Source organism: Schistocerca piceifrons, unplaced genomic scaffold, assembly GCF_021461385.2.
Source record: "Schistocerca piceifrons isolate TAMUIC-IGC-003096 unplaced genomic scaffold, iqSchPice1.1 HiC_scaffold_906, whole genome shotgun sequence".
NCBI classification, from domain to species: Eukaryota; Metazoa; Arthropoda; class Insecta; order Orthoptera; family Acrididae; genus Schistocerca; species Schistocerca piceifrons.
In genome coordinates this window covers 329,840-339,174 of record NW_025729175.1, presented here as the reverse complement: position 1 = coordinate 339,174, position 9,335 = coordinate 329,840, and positions in this window count along the sequence as shown.

Sequence of the window (9,335 nt, the reverse complement as noted above, 5' to 3'; positions counted from 1 at the left end):
CAATGTCTCCATCGCCGTTTAAAAGCTCCACCGATCACCTAGCCGCCGCGACCTGGAAAACTAAAGGGTGCGACCTTCCTTGGAGGTGAGGCCGCCGAAGAGAAAAAATCCTCTCTCGTCGATCACTACAACAATGATAGGAAACTACGTCGATATCCTCATGGATGGCCGACCAGCCCAAGCTCTTGTGGATTCTGAAGCATCATATTCAGTCATTTCGGAGAAGTACCGTCGCCAGTTCAGAAAACCGTATTCGTCGACAAGAAAACATCTCTGCTGAAGGTGGCTAATGGGAAATATGTATATCGTACAGGAAGATGTACCATTCGTGTGGGTATAAGTAGCCAAACACAGCCCTTAGAATTCATCGTCTCACAAGAGTATAGTCATGACGTCATTCTCGGATGGGACTTTTTAAAAGCTTCTCAGGCAGTTATAGATTGTGGTCGCTCGAAGATTATGCTAGACGAGATGAGATACCGTGGACAGGAAGATGCGCATCCGAGTGTGTGGAGACTATGTGTGCTGGATGAAGTGATCATTCCTGCAGTCAGCGCTAGAAAGGTAATTGTCATGTGTCATGCCATGCATCAACCCATGGATCTTATATTGGAATGTGAGAAAAACATACCAGTGAAGACTAACCTGGTCATCCAAGCCTCTGTCGTCTCATTTAAAAACGGATTCGGTGAATTGTGGATAGTTAACTGTCGCCGAGAACCGCAAATCCTTCCAAGATGCATGTGCGAGACCACCAACCAATAAGCCAGAGAGCGTACCGTGTGTTAGCAACGGCACGTCGAATAATTCGCGACGAGGTAGAGAAAATGATGACGAATGACATCATTCAGCCTTCGCAGAGCCCATGGTCATCACCAGTGGTCTTCGTCAGGAAGAAGGATGGCAGTTGGCGCTTTTGTGTTGATTACAGGAAGCTTAATAAGATAACTAAAAAGGACGTTTACCCCCTTCCACGAATTGACGATACACTAGATTGTCTGAAGAGGGCTAAGTTTTTCTCAACCATGGACATATACTCGGGATACTGGCAAATCGAAGTAGATGAGGCTGATAGTGGGAAAACTGCATTCATCACCTCTGAGGGCCTGCATGAGTTTAAGATAATGCCTTTTGGTTTGCGTAATGCACCAGCAACTTTTGAACGGATGATGGATAATCTTCTAAGACACCTGAAGTGGAAGATGTGTCTTTGTAACTTAGATGACATTATAGTGATCTCAGAGACATTTGATGAACATATAAAAAGACTGATGGTCGTTCTTAAGCGTTTCCAACAAGGCGGACTGAAGCTTAACCTAAGAAAGTGTCTCTTTGGAGAGAAAGGAATCAAAATACTTGGACACCTTGTGTCAAACGAAGATGTGCCGCCAGACCCAAAAAAGGTGAGATCTATAACGGAATTTCCTATTCCTAAAAGTATTAGATATATGAGAAGCTTCCTCGGATTATGTTCTCATTACCATCGTTTTATAAAAGACTTTTGTATCAAAACCAGAGCACTCCAAGAGTTGTTAAAAGCCGATGCTTAATTTATCTGGGATGTTGCTCAACAAGATTCGTTCGATGTGCTACGAAAAGCTCTGACGACTGACCCTGTACTCGGTCAGTATGATGAGAGAGCACCTACAGAACTACACACAGATGCCGGTGGGTATGGGATCGGTGCTGTTCTGGTGCAAATTTCGGATGGAAAAGAGAAGTTTATAGCCTATGCTTCTAGGACACTTACAAAAGACGAGAGAAATAACTCAACTACAGAAAGAGAATGTCTTACTGTGATCTGGACCATGTGCAGATTTCGACAGTATCTCTATGGAAGGCCATTCACAGCTGTTACAGACCATCATTCACTTTGTTGGTTGACAGGTCTTAAGGATCCAAGAGGACAACTCGCCAGGTGGGCACTACGTCTTCAAGAGTATTTCATTACCATAGTGTACAAAAGTGGAAGAAAACACCAAGATACTGACTGTCTCTCAAGAAACCCTGTGCAAGACCATCAGGAATTTGATGAAGATAGTGACTGTCTCGCTGCGCTCCAGGATCTCTCTGCTGAACAGAAGAAGGATGCCAAGATATCTCGAATTATGGTTGCCTTAAATCGCTCAGAGGATGTGAAAGGACAATTTAAGATAGTTAATGGATTACTTTGTAAGTAAAACTTTGATTCATTTGGAAAGCGATGGCTACCAGCGCTTAGATGTTCTACAGAAATTCCATGACATCAGAGGCCGGACATTTAGGATTTATTACGACATACGATAGGATCCGCAAGAGATTTTTCTGGCCAGGTTTATTTAGGAGTGTCCGTCACTGTGTGTTGCACTGTCGAGAGTGCCAGAGGAGAAAGGCACTTGCTCAGAAAGCACCTGGCCGACTCATACCAATTCCACCAGCCGAAACGCCTTTCCAGCGTGTTGAGATTGTCCTCCTTGGACGATTTCCAACGTCTGCTAGTGGCAATAGATGGATTATTGTTTGCACTGATTATCTGATTCGCTATGCCATTACAAAAGCCGTGAAAACAGATGAAGCATCCGAGGTAGCCAAATTCATCGTGGAAGACATTGTATTAAAACACGGTGCCCCAAGTTCGTCAATTACGGATCGAGGGAAAGTTTTTCAATCGAATATTGTGACAGAGATAAACTGTCGGTGCAACATTACTCATCACATGACGACTGCCTACCATCCGCAAACTAACGGGCTTACTGAAGGCGTTAATAAGACCATAGCGACATGCTATCCATGTTCGTCCGTGTTGAGCAGAGCAACTGGGATGAGGTGCTACCTTTCGTGACGTTTGCCTACAACACCACCGAACAAGACACCACAGGATTTACGCCATTTTTCCTGCTGCATGAGCGTGAGGCGACTACGACGATGGAGACAGTGTTTCCGTTACATCCTGATGACGACTACATCGGCCAGGTGTTAAGCAGAGCTGAGGAAGCTCGGCAGGCAGCTCGACTCCGCACGCTGTTGGCTCAAGAAAACGATCGCTGAAGGTATGACGCGGGCCACCGCCCTGTTGTCTACCAGCCTGGTGACCTCGTCTGGATCTTCACTGCTGTTCGGAAGGTTGGTCTCTCTGAGGTGCTCCTCCGGCTCTACTTTGGACCTTATAAGGCTGTAAAACAGTTGTCTAATGTTACTTATGAAGTTGAAGATTTCGACCCCGACACAAGACGACGAAAGATCAGAGATACGGTCTACGTCCTTCGAATGAAGCCCTTTAAGGATGCTGCAACCCAGGGTAAATTCGAAGCTCCAGTGACAGGCAGCAAGGGGAAGGGTGACGAAGGGCGCAGCGGCAAAGGAAATTCTAAGAAGATCACCGTCAGGGCGAACATCAGTCATCGGGATTCGGAGTACGCAGGACCAATGATTCGTTCCCGGACTAGGACGACGTAACACCAAGACACTGTTCTCTTAAGAACGGAGAAACGTTGCAGAAGCCGTGATGTAGTAGTTGTGATACTAGACCGTTGCGTGGAGGGTCGTGAGTTCAAAACCCACCTGAAACGTAAAATTTTAATTTCTATATTCGGTTCGAGTACTTTCTAGAAGTATCCACAAATGCAACTATCATTGTACTGGAATGAAGGCATTCACCACAACACTCCTTGATCAACCGACAAGTCGTGCAGTTTCCGAAATGATCGTGCCAATACTCCAGACCGTCTCAATCCGCCCTCGATCAAACTCAGATAGATTGCGGGAAGAGTGCACGCTCACTGATATTACATGCATTCTGAGTGTGTCTGCCTAGCACTCAGTCCTTGCCAGGTGAGGCTTCTATTTCGTGGACGGGTTTATATAGGTAGTAGGTCGGTGGTCATAATATTCTTGCTGACCAGTGTATTGTAGCGTCTACCACAGCGAGAATGTACACACTTAACATCATCAAATATTCAGTCAACACTTAGTGCACCTGTACCAGCTGAATTCATTGAACAGGATCCTTACGGTACATCAGATAGTGGACGGCATATACATATTGCGAAGAGCATGTCTGATAAAATCAAGAAACTTTTCCGATAAGATAAATGTCCATGTCCCAGTAAGTTTTGCCAGTTATATCTCAGCCTGCTGTCGTAATACGACTACTCCGTGTGAATCCCTACTCGTTATTATTTTACCAAGTACATTCAAGTGGAATGTCGAATTGCGGAACATTCACTTGGGCATTCATGGGTCCAATGGAGCTCATGCAAGGCTCCATGGTGGCCAAGGAGTATCGTACAGTGGTTGCAGGTCACCTATACCCCTTCATGACGATCATGTTTCCTGTCAGCAACGGCATTTTTCAACAATCTAAAGCGCCTTGTCACAAGGCCTGGAGTCTGACGCAGTGGTCCAGGGAACACAGTGGCGGTTCCAGTTGTTGTGCTCGCCCCCCCAACACGCCAGAGTCTGAACATGATCGAACTAATGTGGGATACGATTGATAGTGGTATCAGAGCTCATGGGCTTCCTCCCCGGAACTTACGGCTATTAGTTGACTTGTGTGTGCAGATGTGGTGCCAACTTCCTCCAACAACCTACCAAGGCCTCATTGCTCCCATGCCATGACGCATTGCCGCTGTTATCCGTGAAAAATGTGGGCATAGCAGCCATTAGGCAGCCATTAGGTAGGTGGTCATAGTGTTCTGGCTTTTCGGTGTACGTTGGCAATATTTCCACTGTCAGCGATTTACGGGATCGCTACCAGGAGGAGTGTTGATCTGTGGGGCAGCAAGAAGGAAATCGATAGTGAAAGTACGGAGTGGGTCGAGGCGGACAGTTTGACGGCCTTTCTCGTAAACATACGTCCGCGGCTGGTTTGGCCTGTGCCCTTAAGTTTATACACTAAAAGATTGAATATCTGACGTCTGTATCCTGCTGGGCTTGTACGGTGGAAGAGTGTGCATTTGTGATGAGCCTGGACAACGCTTGCTCTTTGCGCTAAAAGGTGGTGTCATATTTGCTGAGCTCCACCTTGGATGTCAGTGAGCTGTATTGTGTCCACCGACAGACTGTATTCGTGTACTAAAGCACACAAAATGCTTCTTCGGGCGCTGCCGTTTCTGCTTGCTATTTTCTGAATCCGAGCTGCACTCACATTATTATTTTTCAGTTACTGAGATGTGTACTGATATTTACGTTGGCCAGCAGCTGTAGTAAAAGGAAGAAGTATGAAACTGCCTTGATGTTAAGAACAGTGATTACTAACCACTAGTTACAGTCTGTCGCAATTTCGATACCCTCTACATTTATTACTTGAAAAAATCGATGTACTGGATGCCTGCCACATTTGGAGAGTGACGCCGGTGCCACAGGCAGTGATAAGGGAGTCTAACGTTGTGTATGCCTTATACCATCATGAATGTGCTGCAACTGTTATAATACCATTTTCTAATGTTATTTGCCTCCCCCCCCCCCCCCCCATGAACCATGGACCTTGCCGTTGGTGGGGAGGCTTGCGTGCCTCAATGATGCAGATAGCCGTACCGTAGGTGCAACCACAACGGAGGGGTATCTGTTGAGAGGCCAGACACACGTGTGGTTTCTGAAGAGGCGCAGCAGCCTTTTCAGTAGTTGCAGAGGCAACAGTCTGGATGATTGACTGACCTGGCCTTGTAACACTAACCAAAACGGCCTTGCTGTGCTGGTACTGCGAACGGCTGAAAGCAAGGGGAAACTACAGCCGTAATTTTTCCCGAGGGCATGCAGCTTTACTGTATGGTTAAATGACGATGGCGTCCTCTTGGGTACAATATTCTGGAGGTAAAATAGTCCCCCATTCGGATCTCCGGGCGGGGACTACTCAAGAGGACGTCGTTATCAGCAGAAAGAAAACTGGCGTTCTACGGATCGGAGCATGGAATGTCAGATCCCTTAATCGGGCAAGTAGGTTAGAAAATTTAAAAAGGGAAATGGATAGGTTAAAGTTAGATATAGTGGGAATTAGTGAAGTTCGGTGGCAGGAGGAACAAGACTTTTGGTCAGGTGAATACAGGGTTATAAATACAAAATCAAATAGGGGTAATGCAAAATGGTTCAAATGGCTCTGAGCACTATGGGACTTAACAGCTGTGGTCATCAGTCCCCTAGAACTTAGAACTACTTCAACCTAACTAACCTAAGGACATCACACACATCCATGCCCGAGGCAGGATTCGAACCTGCGACCGTACCAATCGCGCGGTTCCGGACTGAGCGCCTAGAACCGCTAGACCACCGCGGCCGGCGGGGTAATGCAGGAGTAGGTTTAATAATGAATGAAAAATAGGAGTGCGGGTAAGCTACTACAAACAGCATAGTGAACGCATTATTGTGGCCAAGATAGACACAAAGCCCACGTCTACTACAGTAGTACAAGTTTATATGCCAACTAGCTCTGCAGATGATGAAGAACTTGATGACATGTATGATGAGATAAAAGAAATTATTCAGGTAGTGAAGGGAGACGAAAATTTAATAGTCATGGGTGACTGGAATTCGACAGTAGGGAAAGGAAGAGAAGGAAACGAAGTAGGTGAATATGGATTGGGGCTAAGAAATGCAAGAGGAAGCCGCCTGGTAGAATTTTGCACAGAGCATAACTTAATCATAGCTAACACTTGGTTCAAGAATCATGAAAGAAGGTTGTATACATGGAAGAACCCTGACGATACTAGAAGGTTTCAGATAGATTACATAATGGTAAGACAGAGATTTAGGAACCAGGTTTTAAATTGTAAGACATTTCCAGGGGCAGATGTAGACTCTGACCACAATCTATTTGTTATGAACTGTCGATTACAACTGAAGAAACTGCAAAAAGGTGGGAATTTAAGGAGATGGGACCTGGATAAACTGAAAGAACCAGAGGTTGTACAAAGTTTCAGGGAGAGCATAAGGGAACAATTAACAGGAATGGCGGGAAGAAATACAGTAGAAGAAGAATGGGTAGCTTTGAGGAATGAAATAGTGAAGGCAGCAGAGGATCAAGTAGGTAAAAAGACGAGGGCTAGTAGAAATCCTTGGGTAACAGAAGAGATATTGAATTTAATTGATGAAAGGAGAAAATACAAAAATGCAGTAAGTGAAGCAGGCAGAAAGGAATACAAACGTCTCAAAAATGAGATCGACAGGAAGTGCAAAATGGCTAAGCAGGGAGGACAAATGTAAGGATGTAGAGGCTTATCTCACGAGGGGTAAGATAGATACTGCCTACAGGAAAATTAAAGAGACGTTTGGAGAAAAGAGAACCACTTGTATGAATATCAAGAGCTCAGATGGAAACCCAGTTCTAAGCAAAGAAGGGAAAGCAGAAAGGTGGAAGGAGTATATAGAGGGTTTATACGGGGGCGATGTTCTTGAGGACAGTATTATGGAAATGGAAGAGGATGTAGATGAAGATGAAATGGGAGATATGATACTGCGTGAAGAGTTTGACAGAGCACTGAAAGACCTAAGTCGAAACAAGGCTCCGGGAGTATACAACATTCCATTAGAACTACTGACAGCCTTGGGAGAGCCAGTCCTGATATAACTCTACCATCTGGTGAGCAAAATGTATTTTTTTTTAATTCGTGTCAGAAGCACCATGGATACAGGAACATAAAAAAATGTATAGCACACAGAAAAAAAAAATTAATTACAGGTATACGAAAATATATATAAAATATATATACAAATATGTGTGCACAGAAACAAAATGTTATAGGCATTTGGCCCGTAAGCGGGCTACGTCGACAGCATTTGGTGTTGCTAACATCAGATCCTCTAAAGTGCAGTGTGAAGGACATTCAGGGCAGTTATACATGTGCTGGGTCGTCTGCACCTCTCCACAGTCGCAGAGATTAGATGTAGTAGAATATCCCCACTTCAGAAGGTTATCTCTTGACCGTGCAGTGTTGGTGCGTAGCCTGTTTAGTGATCTCCAGACCACCCAATCCTCATCGTAACCTGGTGCCAATTCTTCCTTTGGTTCCATCCAGTGCCCTTCTCCCGACCGCTTCCATCTCTCCACCCTAGCTCCAGGTTGGTCGCTAAAATCTTCGGTTGCTCTGAGAAAACTGCGTCTAGATTTCAAGCGTGTGGTGGCTGGCTGAGTTTTGTAGAGGGGGTGGCTCTCTGCCATCTCAGCCCTCGCTCTTTCACTATAGGCTGCCGCTTCTCTTCGCACTGCAGGAGGTGCAATCCCAGCAAGATGGTAGAGCTTGTCTGTTGGCGTCGGTTTCAGACATCCAGTGACGAGCCTGCAGGTCACGTTCAGAGCAATGTCGACCTGTTTAGCGTGGGTAGAGTTGTACCAGACACTGCTTGCATATTCGCCTGCTGGGAAGTAAACTGCTAGTGCTGTGGTCCTCACTACCTCTGGCTTTGCGCCCCAGGAGGAGTTCGTTATTTTCCGAAGAATATTATTTCTGCCGCTCACCTTCATTTTGGTGTTAATACAGTGCTGTTTATACGTCAGAGCCCCATCTAGGGTTACTCCTAGGTATTTGGGGTTAACGCAGTGTTCGAGGAGTGTGTCCTTCCAGAAGACACGCAGCTTACGGGATGCCTGCTTGTTACGGAGATGGAAGGCGCAAACTTGTGTTTTGCTAGGGTTCGACTTGAGTTGATTGTCGGCGTAGTACTGACAGAGCATGTCTAGCGCATCCGTGAGCTTTGTCTCAACATCCTCAAAGGAGTCACCCTGTACGGCCATAGCACGGTCATCGGCGTAGATATAGTTTTCCGTACCAGCTGGCAGTGGTTGATCGTTGGTGTATATGTTAAAAAGATTTTAAAGATATGGCAGAGAAGTGATACGGGTCGGAAATTTCTGGGGTCATCAGCATTTTTGCCTGGTTTTAAAATGGCAATAACTTTAGGCTTCCTCCAGATTGTGGGAATCTGACCTGTTTACATGCAATTGTTAAACAGTTTCAGTAGCCATTGTTTAACGTTGGGACCAAAGTGTTTAATCTGTTCAACAAAAAGCAAAATGTATGAGACAGGCGAAATTCCCTCAGACTTCAAGAAGAATATAATAATTCCAATCCCAAAGAAAGCAGGTGTTGACAGATATGAAAATTACCGAACTATCAGTTTAATAAGTCACAGCTGCAAAATACTAACGCGAATTCTTTACAGACGAATGGAAAAACTGGTAGAAGGCGACCTCGGGGAGGATCAGTTTGGATTCCGTAGAATTGTTGGAACACGTGAGGCAATACTAACCCTACGGCTTATCTTAGAAGAAAGATTAAGGAAAGGCAAACGTACGTTTCTAGCATTTGTAGACTTAGAGAAAGCTTTTGACAATGTTGACTGGAATACTCTCTTTCAAATTCTGA